The 10,796-nt window shown below is 70.7% G+C and overlaps 5 non-coding genes across 5 annotated transcripts; all 5 read left to right on the forward strand.

Annotated features, from left to right (window-relative positions):
* Positions 1 to 1,997: 1,997 nt before the first annotated feature.
* LOC148161258 (5S ribosomal RNA) lies at positions 1,998 to 2,116 on the forward strand. Its single transcript, XR_015767690.1, has one exon. It is a non-coding gene; the product is annotated as a 5S ribosomal RNA (ribosomal RNA).
* Positions 2,117 to 4,078: 1,962 nt separating this feature from the next.
* LOC148161259 (5S ribosomal RNA) lies at positions 4,079 to 4,197 on the forward strand. The gene has a single exon (XR_015767701.1). It is a non-coding gene; the product is annotated as a 5S ribosomal RNA (ribosomal RNA).
* A 1,956-nt stretch (positions 4,198 to 6,153) lies between these two features.
* LOC148161260 (5S ribosomal RNA) lies at positions 6,154 to 6,272 on the forward strand. The gene has a single exon (XR_015767710.1). It is a non-coding gene; the product is annotated as a 5S ribosomal RNA (ribosomal RNA).
* A 1,955-nt stretch (positions 6,273 to 8,227) lies between these two features.
* On the forward strand, positions 8,228 to 8,346 carry LOC148161261 (5S ribosomal RNA). The gene has a single exon (XR_015767711.1). It is a non-coding gene; the product is annotated as a 5S ribosomal RNA (ribosomal RNA).
* A 2,063-nt stretch (positions 8,347 to 10,409) lies between these two features.
* Positions 10,410 to 10,528, forward strand: LOC148161262 (5S ribosomal RNA). The gene has a single exon (XR_015767712.1). It is a non-coding gene; the product is annotated as a 5S ribosomal RNA (ribosomal RNA).
* The last annotated feature ends 268 nt before the right edge of the window (positions 10,529 to 10,796 follow it).

A 10,796-nucleotide genomic window follows, 5' to 3' on the forward strand; every position in this document is an offset into this window, starting at 1 on the left:
AGGGTCGGGCCTGGTTAGTACTTGGATGGGAGACCGCCTGGGAATACCGGGTGCTGTAGGCTTTTTTTCTTGGTCTTTTCTTGCCCCTTCGGCCTCCCTTCCCCTCCCTTTGCCGCCACAGCCCCCCCCCCCCCGCCTTACCCAGCAAGGCTTCCTCCAAACACCCCCTGGCCCCCGGCCCCTCGCCACGCGCGCACCGCCCCGCGGGTCCCGGGCCCGCTGCGGGTGCCGGCTGCACGGGCAAACGGCCGCCAGCCGGCCCTTCCACCTGCAAGCCACCACGCCCACGCCCACTTGAACAAGGGCGGGCTGGGGGGCGGCGGGGGCGGGTGGGTCGGGGGGAGGCGGCGGGTTCGGAGGGAGGTAAAGGGGGAGGGCGGCGAGGACCGCGGCGGGCTTGGGGCGCGGTGGGGGTGGGGCCGGGTGTGGGGGAGGGGTGTGGGGGAGAGGGTGGGCGTAGGGGGCGGGGTGGGGGAGGGGGTGGGGGTGGGAGCGCGTATGGGACGGCACCCCGGCCCGGCAGGCAGGCGTGCCCTTCCGAGTTCCCGCGCCTCGGGCCCTCATCCACCGAGTCACTGGCCATTCCCCTGGGCCGCCCCGAGTGCCCAGGCACACCGGGCAACCGGCCCCATCTTCTGCCTGGGCACGCCTCCACCTTCTCCCCAGCAGCCCTGGGCTGCGCTTCCACCCGGGCGGGCATTCCCCCCCTCCCGGCGGATCACCGTCCCTTTGCCCCCGGGCCGGGGGTCCCCGCTCCGTGTGGGCATGGTACAAGTTGGCCGATCGCCCGGACCCTCACCCGTTGGCACCCGGGACCACCCGTTGACACCCGACTCCGTGCTCAGTCTCCCGCAACGGCGAAGCGAAGAGCGAGGCTCGTTCGCTCATCGACACGGCGGGACGGCGGCGCGCGGCGCCCGACGAGCAAAAGCGGCCCCCCAAGTCAAGGACGAGAGCATAGGAGAATGGCCCGTACGCGCCCAGGGCCACAGAGGGTCCCGGGCAGGAATGGGGGCAGAGCGGGTTTCCTGGAGACTGGGCTGCAAGTCCTCGGGCCCCGAGGAGCTCCTGGGCGCCCAAACCATGCCCAAGGACGACCACCCTCCCCGGGGCCAGCTTCCTCGCCAACACAGCCTCCTCCGTGTGTGTGTGTGTGTGTGTGTGTGTGTGGTGTGCTGTGGTGTGGTGTTCTGTGCTGTCCTGTGCTGTGCTGTGCTGTGCTGTGCTGTGTGCTGTGCGGTGTGTGTGGGCTGTGTGTCTGTTTCTGTCGGGGGCACCTGAGTCTGAGTCTCTGTGCACATCCAGGTCAGGGTCTGCGTGCGTCTGTCGTGCGGTCCGAGTGGGTCTGTGTGTTGGATGCTCTGTCTGTGTCTCCCCCTGTGTGTCTCTTCCTCTCTATCTACATCTCCCTCTCTCTGGGTCTCTGTCTTTCCCCGAGTGTGTGTGCGTTCGTCTGTGCCAGCCGTGCTCTCGAGTCTCTCAGTCGGGTCCTGGCGTCGGTGGGTGGGCGAGGGAAGGGTGGCGGAGGAAGGGCGATGGGGTTGGGCTGCTGAGGAGGGTCCCTGGCGGGCGCCGGTGGCTGGCGCTGGCTTTGAGCAAGGCGGGGTGGAGAGGCGGGAAGGCCTGGTGGCGGCCCTCGCTTGCCCTCGGGCGGAGGGTGGGGGACGGTGGGTGGGTGGGCGCGGAGAACACCGCGCGGGCCGCGCTCCCGGCGCCCCGACGCTCCCCTTTGCCATCTCGGGAGCCAGGCGGCGGTGGCGGCGGCGGCTGCCGGGACTGGAGAGTCCCCGTGCGGGAGAGTGCCTGGACTTTCGCGACAGGGGGGCGCTGCAGGCGCCCCCGTCCCCTGGGCCGGTTGGAAGGCAGGCAGGCGGGCAGGCAGGTGCAAGGCCCAGGGCAGGAGGGGGGGCGGGTGGGGAGTGAGGAGCGAAGAGCGGCAGGGCGCGGGTCGGGAGGCACAGAGCAGGCTCTTAGGGCGCCTAGTGGCAGCAGCTCACGTCTACGGCCATACCACCCTGAACGCGCCCGATCTCGTCTGATCTCGGAAGCTAAGCAGGGTCGGGCCTGGTTAGTACTTGGATGGGAGACCGCCTGGGAATACCGGGTGCTGTAGGCTTTTTTTCTTGGTCTTTTCTTGCCCCTTCGGCCTCCCTTCCCCTCCCTTTGCCGCCACAGCCCCCCCCCCCGCCTTACCCAGCAAGGCTTCCTCCAAACACGCCCTGGCCCCCGGCCCCTCGCCACGCGCGCACCGCCCCGCGGGTCCCGGGCCCGCTGCGGGTGCCGGCTGCACGGGCAAACGGACGCCAGCCGGCCCTTCCACCTGCAAGCCACCACGCCCACGCCCACTTGAACAAGGGCGGGCTGGGGGGCGGCGGGGGCGGGTGGGTCGGGGGGAGGCGGCGGGTTCGGAGGGAGGTAAAGGGGGAGGGCGGCGAGGACCACGGGGGGCTTGGGGCGCGGTGGGGGTGGGGCCGGGGGTGGGGGAGGGGTGTGGGGGAGGGGGTGGGCGTAGGGGGCGGGGTGGGGGTGGGGGTGGGGGTGGGAGCGCGTATGGGACGGCACCCCGGCCCGGCAGGCAGGCGTGCCCTTCCGAGGTCCCGCGCCTCGGGCCCTCATCCACCGAGTCACTGGCCATTCCCCTGGGCCGCCCCGAGTGCCCAGGCACACCGGGCAACCGGCCCCATCTTCTGCCTGGGCACGCCTCCACCTTCTCCCCAGCAGCCCTGGGCTGCGCTTCCACCCGGGCGGGCATTCCCCCCCTCCCGGCGGATCACCGTCCCTTTGCCCCCGGGCCGGGGGTCCCCGCTCCGTGTGGGCATGATACAAGATGGCCGACCGCCCGGGCCCTCACCCGTTGGCACCCGGGACCACCCGTTGACACCCGAGTCCGTGCTCAGTCTCCCCGCAACGGCGAAGCGAAGAGCGAGGCTCGTTCGCTCATCGACACGGCGGGACGGCGGCGCGCGGCGCCCGACGAGCAAAAGCGGCCCCCCAAGTCAAGGACGAGAGCATAGGAGAATGGCCCGTACGCGCCCAGGGCCACAGAGGGTCCCGGGCAGGAATGGGAGCAGAGCGGGTTTCCTGGAGACTGGGCTGCAAGTCCTCGGGCCCCGAGGAGCTCCTGGGCGCCCAAACCACGCCCAAGGACGACCACCCTCCCCGGGGCCAGCTTCCTCGCCAACACAGCCTCCTCCGTGTGTGTGTGTGTGTGTGTGTGTGTGTGTGTCTGTGTGTGTGTGTGTGTGTGTGTGGTGTGCTGTGGTGTGGTGTTCTGTGCTGTCCTGTGCTGTGCTGTGCTGTGCTGTGCTGTGTGCTGTGCGGTGTGTGTGGGCTGTGTGTCTGTTTCTGTCGGGGGCACCTGAGTCTGAGTCCCTGTGCACATCCAGGTCAGGGTCTGCGTGCGTCTGTCGTGCGGTCCGAGCGGGTCTGTGTGTTGGATGCTCTGTCTGTGTCTCCCCCTGTGTGTCTCTTCCTCTCTATCTACATCTCCCTCTCTCTGGGTCTCTGTCTTTCCCCGAGTGTCTGTGCGTTCGTCTGTGCCAGCCGTGTTCTCGAGTCTCTCAGTCGGGTCCTGGCGTCGGTGGGTGGGCGAGGGAAGGGTGGCGGAGGAAGGGCGATGGGGTTGGGCTGCTGAGGAGGGTCCCTGGCGGGCGCCGGTGGCTGGCGCTGGCTTTGAGCAAGGCGGGGTGGAGAGGCGGGAAGGCCTGGTGGCGGCCCTCGCTTGCCCTCGGGCGGAGGGTGGGGGACGGTGGGTGGGTGGGCGCGGAGAACACCGCGCGGGCCGCGCTCCCGGCGCCCCGACGCTCCCCTTTGCCATCTCGGGAGCCAGGCGGCGGTGGCGGCGGCGGCTGCCGGGACTGGAGAGTCCCCGTGCGGGAGAGTGCCTGGACTTTCGCGACAGGGGGGCGCTGCAGGCGCCCCCGTCCCCTGGGCCGGTTGGAAGGCAGGCAGGCGGGCAGGCAGGTGCAAGGCCCAGGGCAGGAGGGGGGGCGGGTGGGGAGTGAGGAGCGAAGAGCGGCAGGGCACGGGTCGGGAGGCACAGAGCAGGCTCTTAGGGCGCCTAGTGGCAGCAGCTCACGTCTACGGCCATACCACCCTGAACGCGCCCGATCTCGTCTGATCTCGGAAGCTAAGCAGGGTCGGGCCTGGTTAGTACTTGGATGGGAGACCGCCTGGGAATACCGGGTGCTGTAGGCTTTTTTTCTTGGTCTTTTCTTGCCCCTTCGGCCTCCCTTGCCCTCCCTTTGCCGCCACAGCCCCCCCCCCCCGCCTTACCCAGCAAGGCTTCCTCCAAACACCCCCTGGCCCCCGGCCCCTCGCCACGCGCGCACCGCCCCGCGGGTCCCGGGCCCGCTGCGGGTGCCGGCTGCACGGGCAAACGGCCGCCAGCCGGCCCTTCCACCTGCAAGCCACCACGCCCACGCCCACTTGAACAAGGGCGGGCTGGGGGGCGGCGGGGGCGGGTGGGTCGGGGGGAGGCGGCGGGTTCGGAGGGAGGTAAAGGGGGAGGGCGGCGAGGACCGCGGCGGGCTTGGGGCGCGGTGGGGGTGGGGCCGGGGGTGGGGGAGGGGTGTGGGGGAGAGGGTGGGCGTAGGGGGCGGGGTGGGGGAGGGGGTGGGGGTGGGAGCGCGTATGGGACGGCACCCCGGCCCGGCAGGCAGGCGTGCCCTTCCGAGGTCCCGCGCCTCGGGCCCTCATCCACCGAGTCACTGGCCATTCCCCTGGGCCGCCCCGAGTGCCCAGGCACACCGGGCAACCGGCCCCATCTTCTGCCTGGGCACGCCTCCACCTTCTCCCCAGCAGCCCTGGGCTGCGCTTCCACCCGGGCGGGCATTCCCCCCCTCCCGGCGGATCACCGTCCCTTTGCCCCCGGGCCGGGGGTCCCCGCTCCGTGTGGGCATGGTACAAGTTGGCCGATCGCCCGGGCCCTCACCCGTTGGCACCCGGGACCACCCGTTGACACCCGACTCCGTGCTCAGTCTCCCGCAACGGCGAAGCGAAGAGCGAGGCTCGTTCGCTCATCGACACGGCGGGACGGCGGCGCGCGGCGCCCGACGAGCAAAAGCGGCCCCCCAAGTCAAGGACGAGAGCATAGGAGAATGGCCCGTACGCGCCCAGGGCCACAGAGGGTCCCGGGCAGGAATGGGGGCAGAGCGGGTTTCCTGGAGACTGGGCTGCAAGTCCTCGGGCCCCGAGGAGCTCCTGGGCGCCCAAACCATGCCCAAGGACGACCACCCTCCCCGGGGCCAGCTTCCTCGCCAACACAGCCTCCTCCGTGTGTGTGTGTGTGTGTGTGTGTGTGTGTGTGTGTGTGTGTGTGTGTGTGGTGTGCTGTGGTGTGGTGTTCTGTGCTGTCCTGTGCTGTGCTGTGCTGTGCTGTGCTGTGTGCTGTGCGGTGTGTGTGGGCTGTGTGTCTGTTTCTGTCGGGGGCACCTGAGTCTGAGTCTCTGTGCACATCCAGGTCAGGGTCTGCGTGCGTCTGTCGTGCGGTCCGAGTGGGTCTGTGTGTTGGATGCTCTGTCTGTGTCTCCCCCTGTGTGTCTCTTCCTCTCTATCTACATCTCCCTCTCTCTGGGTCTCTGTCTTTCCCCGAGTGTGTGTGCGTTCGTCTGTGCCAGCCGTGCTCTCGAGTCTCTCAGTCGGGTCCTGGCGTCGGTGGGTGGGCGAGGGAAGGGTGGCGGAGGAAGGGCGATGGGGTTGGGCTGCTGAGGAGGGTCCCTGGCGGGCGCCGGTGGCTGGCGCTGGCTTTGAGCAAGGCGGGGTGGAGAGGCGGGAAGGCCTGGTGGCGGCCCTCGCTTGCCCTCGGGCGGAGGGTGGGGGACGGTGGGTGGGTGGGCGCGGAGAACACCGCGCGGGCCGCGCTCCCGGCGCCCCGACGCTCCCCTTTGCCATCTCGGGAGCCAGGCGGCGGTGGCGGCGGCGGCTGCCGGGACTGGAGAGTCCCCGTGCGGGAGAGTGCCTGGACTTTCGCGACAGGGGGGCGCTGCAGGCGCCCCCGTCCCCTGGGCCGGTTGGAAGGCAGGCAGGCGGGCAGGCAGGTGCAAGGCCCAGGGCAGGAGGGGGGGCGGGTGGGGAGTGAGGAGCGAAGAGCGGCAGGGCGCGGGTCGGGAGGCACAGAGCAGGCTCTTAGGGCGCTTAGTGGCAGCAGCTCACGTCTACGGCCATACCACCCTGAACGCGCCCGATCTCGTCTGATCTCGGAAGCTAAGCAGGGTCGGGCCTGGTTAGTACTTGGATGGGAGACCGCCTGGGAATACCGGGTGCTGTAGGCTTTTTTTCTTGGTCTTTTCTTGCCCCTTCGGCCTCCCTTCCCCTCCCTTTGCCGCCACAGCCCCCCCCCCCGCCTTACCCAGCAAGGCTTCCTCCAAACACGCCCTGGCCCCCGGCCCCTCGCCACGCGCGCACCGCCCCGCGGGTCCCGGGCCCGCTGCGGGTGCCGGCTGCACGGGCAAACGGCCGCCAGCCGGCCCTTCCACCTGCAAGCCACCACGCCCACGCCCACTTGAACAAGGGCGGGCTGGGGGGCGGCGGGGGCGGGTGGGTCGGGGGGAGGCGGCGGGTTCGGAGGGAGGTAAAGGGGGAGGGCGGCGAGGACCGCGGCGGGCTTGGGGCGCGGTGGGGGTGGGGCCGGGTGTGGGGGAGGGGTGTGGGGGAGAGGGTGGGCGTAGGGGGCGGGGTGGGGGAGGGGGTGGGGGTGGGAGCGCGTATGGGACGGCACCCCGGCCCGGCAGGCAGGCGTGCCCTTCCGAGGTCCCGCGCCTCGGGCCCTCATCCACCGAGTCACTGGCCATTCCCCTGGGCCGCCCCGAGTGCCCAGGCACACCGGGCAACCGGCCCCATCTTCTGCCTGGGCACGCCTCCACCTTCTCCCCAGCAGCCCTGGGCTGCGCTTCCACCCGGGCGGGCATTCCCCCCCTCCCGGCGGATCACCGTCCCTTTGCCCCCGGGCCGGGGGTCCCCGCTCCGTGTGGGCATGGTACAAGTTGGCCGATCGCCCGGGCCCTCACCCGTTGGCACCCGGGACCACCCGTTGACACCCGACTCCGTGCTCAGTCTCCCGCAACGGCGAAGCGAAGAGCGAGGCTCGTTCGCTCATCGACACGGCGGGACGGCGGCGCGCGGCGCCCGACGAGCAAAAGCGGCCCCCCAAGTCAAGGACGAGAGCATAGGAGAATGGCCCGTACGCGCCCAGGGCCACAGAGGGTCCCGGGCAGGAATGGGGGCAGAGCGGGTTTCCTGGAGACTGGGCTGCAAGTCCTCGGGCACCGAGGAGCTCCTGGGCGCCCAAACCATGCCCAAGGACGACCACCCTCCCCGGGGCCAGCTTCCTCGCCAACACAGCCTCCTCCGTGTGTGTGTGTGTGTGTGTGTGTGTGTGTGTGTGTGTGTGTGTGTGTGTGGTGTGCTGTGGTGTGGTGTTCTGTGCTGTCCTGTGCTGTGCTGTGCTGTGCTGTGCTGTGTGCTGTGCGGTGTGTGTGGGCTGTGTGTCTGTTTCTGTCGGGGGCACCTGAGTCTGAGTCCCTGTGCACATCCAGGTCAGGGTCTGCGTGCGTCTGTCGTGCGGTCCGAGCGGGTCTGTGTGTTGGATGCTCTGTCTGTGTCTCCCCCTGTGTGTCTCTTCCTCTCTATCTACATCTCCCTCTCTCTGGGTCTCTGTCTTTCCCCGAGTGTCTGTGCGTTCGTCTGTGCCAGCCGTGCTCTCGAGTCTCTCAGTCGGGTCCTGGCGTCGGTGGGTGGGCGAGGGAAGGGTGGCGGAGGAAGGGCGATGGGGTTGGGCTGCTGAGGAGGGTCCCTGGCGGGCGCCGGTGGCTGGCGCTGGCTTTGAGCAAGGCGGGGTGGAGAGGCGGGAAGGCCTGGTGGCGGCCCTCGCTTGCCCTCGGGCGGAGGGTGGGGGACGGTGGGTGGGTGGGCGCGGAGAACACCGCGCGGGCCGCGCTCCCGGCGCCCCGACGCTCCCCTTTGCCATCTCGGGAGCCAGGCGGCGGTGGCGGCGGCGGCTGCCGGGACTGGAGAGTCCCCGTGCGGGAGAGTGCCTGGACTTTCGCGACAGGGGGGCGCTGCAGGCGCCCCCGTCCCCTGGGCCGGTTGGAAGGCAGGCAGGCGGGCAGGCAGGTGCAAGGCCCAGGGCAGGAGGGGGGGCGGGTGGGGAGTGAGGAGCGAAGAGCGGCAGGGCGCGGGTCGGGAGGCACAGAGCAGGCTCTTAGGGCGCCTAGTGGCAGCAGCTCACGTCTACGGCCATACCACCCTGAACGCGCCCGATCTCGTCTGATCTCGGAAGCTAAGCAGGGTCGGGCCTGGTTAGTACTTGGATGGGAGACCGCCTGGGAATACCGGGTGCTGTAGGCTTTTTTTCTTGGTCTTTTCTTGCCCCTTCGGCCTCCCTTCCCCTCCCTTTGCCGCCACAGCCCCCCCCCCCGCCTTACCCAGCAAGGCTTCCTCCAAACACCCCCTGGCCCCCGGCCCCTCGCCACGCGCGCACCGCCCCGCGGGTCCCGGGCCCGCTGCGGGTGCCGGCTGCACGGGCAAACGGCCGCCAGCCGGCCCTTCCACCTGCAAGCCACCACGCCCACGCCCACTTGAACAAGGGCGGGCTGGGGGGCGGCGGGGGCGGGTGGGTCGGGGGGAGGCGGCGGGTTCGGAGGGAGGTAAAGGGGGAGGGCGGCGAGGACCGCGGCGGGCTTGGGGCGCGGTGGGTTGGGGCCGGGGGTGGGGGAGGGGTGTGGGGGAGAGGGTGGGCGTAGGGGGCGGGGTGGGGGTGGGGGTGGGGGTGGGGGAGGGGTGTGGGGGAGGGGGTGGGCGTAGGGGGCGCGGTGGGGGTGGGGCCGGGGTTGGGGGAGGGGTGTGGGGGAGGGGGTAGGCGTAGGGGGCGGGGTGGGGGTGGGGGTGGGGGTGGGAGCGCGTATGGGACGGCACCCCGGCCCGGCAGGCAGGCGTGCCCTTCCGAGGTCCCGCGCCTCGGGCCCTCATCCACCGAGTCACTGGCCATTCCCCTGGGCCGCCCCGAGTGCCCAGGCACACCGGGCAACCGGCCCCATCTTCTGCCTGGGCACGCCTCCACCTTCTCCCCAGCAGCCCTGGGCTGCGCTTCCACCCGGGCGGGCATTCCCCCCCTCCCGGCGGATCACCGTCCCTTTGCCCCCGGGCCGGGGGTCCCCGCTCCGTGTGGGCATGATACAAGATGGCCGACCGCCCGGGCCCTCACCCGTTGGCACCCGGGACCACCCGTTGACACCCGAGTCCGTGCTCAGTCTCCCCGCAACGGCGAAGCGAAGAGCGAGGCTCGCTCGCTCATCGACACGGCGGGACGGCGGCGCGCGGCGCCCGACGAGCAAAAGCGGCCCCCCAAGTCAAGGACGAGAGCATAGGAGAATGGCCCGTACGCGCCCAGGGCCACAGAGGGTCCCGGGCAGGAATGGGAGCAGAGCGGGTTTCCTGGAGACTGGGCTGCAAGTCCTCGGGCCCCGAGGAGCTCCTGGGCGCCCAAACCACGCCCAAGGACGACCACCCTCCCCGGGGCCAGCTTCCTCGCCAACACAGCCTCCTCCGTGTGTGTGTGTGTGTTTGTGTGTGTGTGTGTGTGTGTGTGGTGTGCTGTGGTGTGGTGTTCTGTGCTGTCCTGTGCTGTGCTGTGCTGTGCTGTGTGCTGTGCGGTGTGTGTGGGCTGTGTGTCTGTTTCTGTCGGGGGCACCTGAGTCTGAGTCCCTGTGCACATCCAGGTCAGGGTCTGCGTGCGTCTGTCGTGCGGTCCGAGCGGGTCTGTGTGTTGGATGCTCTGTCTGTGTCTCCCCCTGTGTGTCTCTTCCTCTCTATCTACATCTCCCTCTCTCTGGGTCTCTGTCTTTCCCCGAGTGTCTGTGCGTTCGTCTGTGCCAGCCGTGCTCTCGAGTCTCTCAGTCGGGTCCTGGCGTCGGTGGGTGGGCGAGGGAAGGGTGGCGGAGGAAGGGCGATGGGGTTGGGCTGCTGAGGAGGGTCCCTGGCGGGCGCCGGTGGCTGGCGCTGGCTTTGAGCAAGGCGGGGTGGAGAGGCGGGAAGGCCTGGTGGCGGCCCTCGCTTGCCCTCGGGCGGAGGGTGGGGGACGGTGGGTGGGTGGGCGCGGAGAACACCGCGCGGGCCGCGCTCCCGGCGCCCCGACGCTCCCCTTTGCCATCTCGGGAGCCAGGCGGCGGTGGCGGCGGCGGCTGCCGGGACTGGAGAGTCCCCGTGCGGGAGAGTGCCTGGACTTTCGCGACAGGGGGGCGCTGCAGGCGCCCCCGTCCCCTGGGCCGGTTGGAAGGCAGGCAGGCGGGCAGGCAGGTGCAAGGCCCAGGGCAGGAGGGGGGGGCGGGTGGGGAGTGAGGAGCGAAGAGCGGCAGGGCGCGGGTCGGGAGGCACAGAGCAGGATCTTAGGGCGCCTAGTGGCAGCAGCTCACGTCTACGGCCATACCACCCTGAACGCGCCCGATCTCGTCTGATCTCGGAAGCTAAGCAGGGTCGGGCCTGGTTAGTACTTGGATGGGAGACCGCCTGGGAATACCGGGTGCTGTAGGCTTTTTTTCTTGGTCTTTTCTTGCCCCTTCGGCCTCCTTCCCCTCCCTTTGCCGCCACAGCCCCCCCCCCCCGCCTTACCCAGCAAGGCTTCCTCCAAACACCCCCTGGCCCCCGGCCCCTCGCCACGCGCGCACCGCCCCGCGGGTCCCGGGCCCGCTGCGGGTGCCGGCTGCACGGGCAAACGGCCGCCAGCCGGCCCTTCCACCTGCAAGCCACCACGCCCACGCCCACTTGAACAAGGGCGGGCTGGGGGGCGGCGGGGGCGGGTG

The sequence above is a fragment of the Eumetopias jubatus genome, unplaced genomic scaffold, assembly GCF_037043125.1.
Source record: "Eumetopias jubatus isolate StellerSeaLion01/CBP00866 unplaced genomic scaffold, mEumJub1_p1.0 scaffold_307, whole genome shotgun sequence".
Lineage (NCBI taxonomy): Eukaryota > Metazoa > Chordata > Mammalia > Carnivora > Otariidae > Eumetopias > Eumetopias jubatus.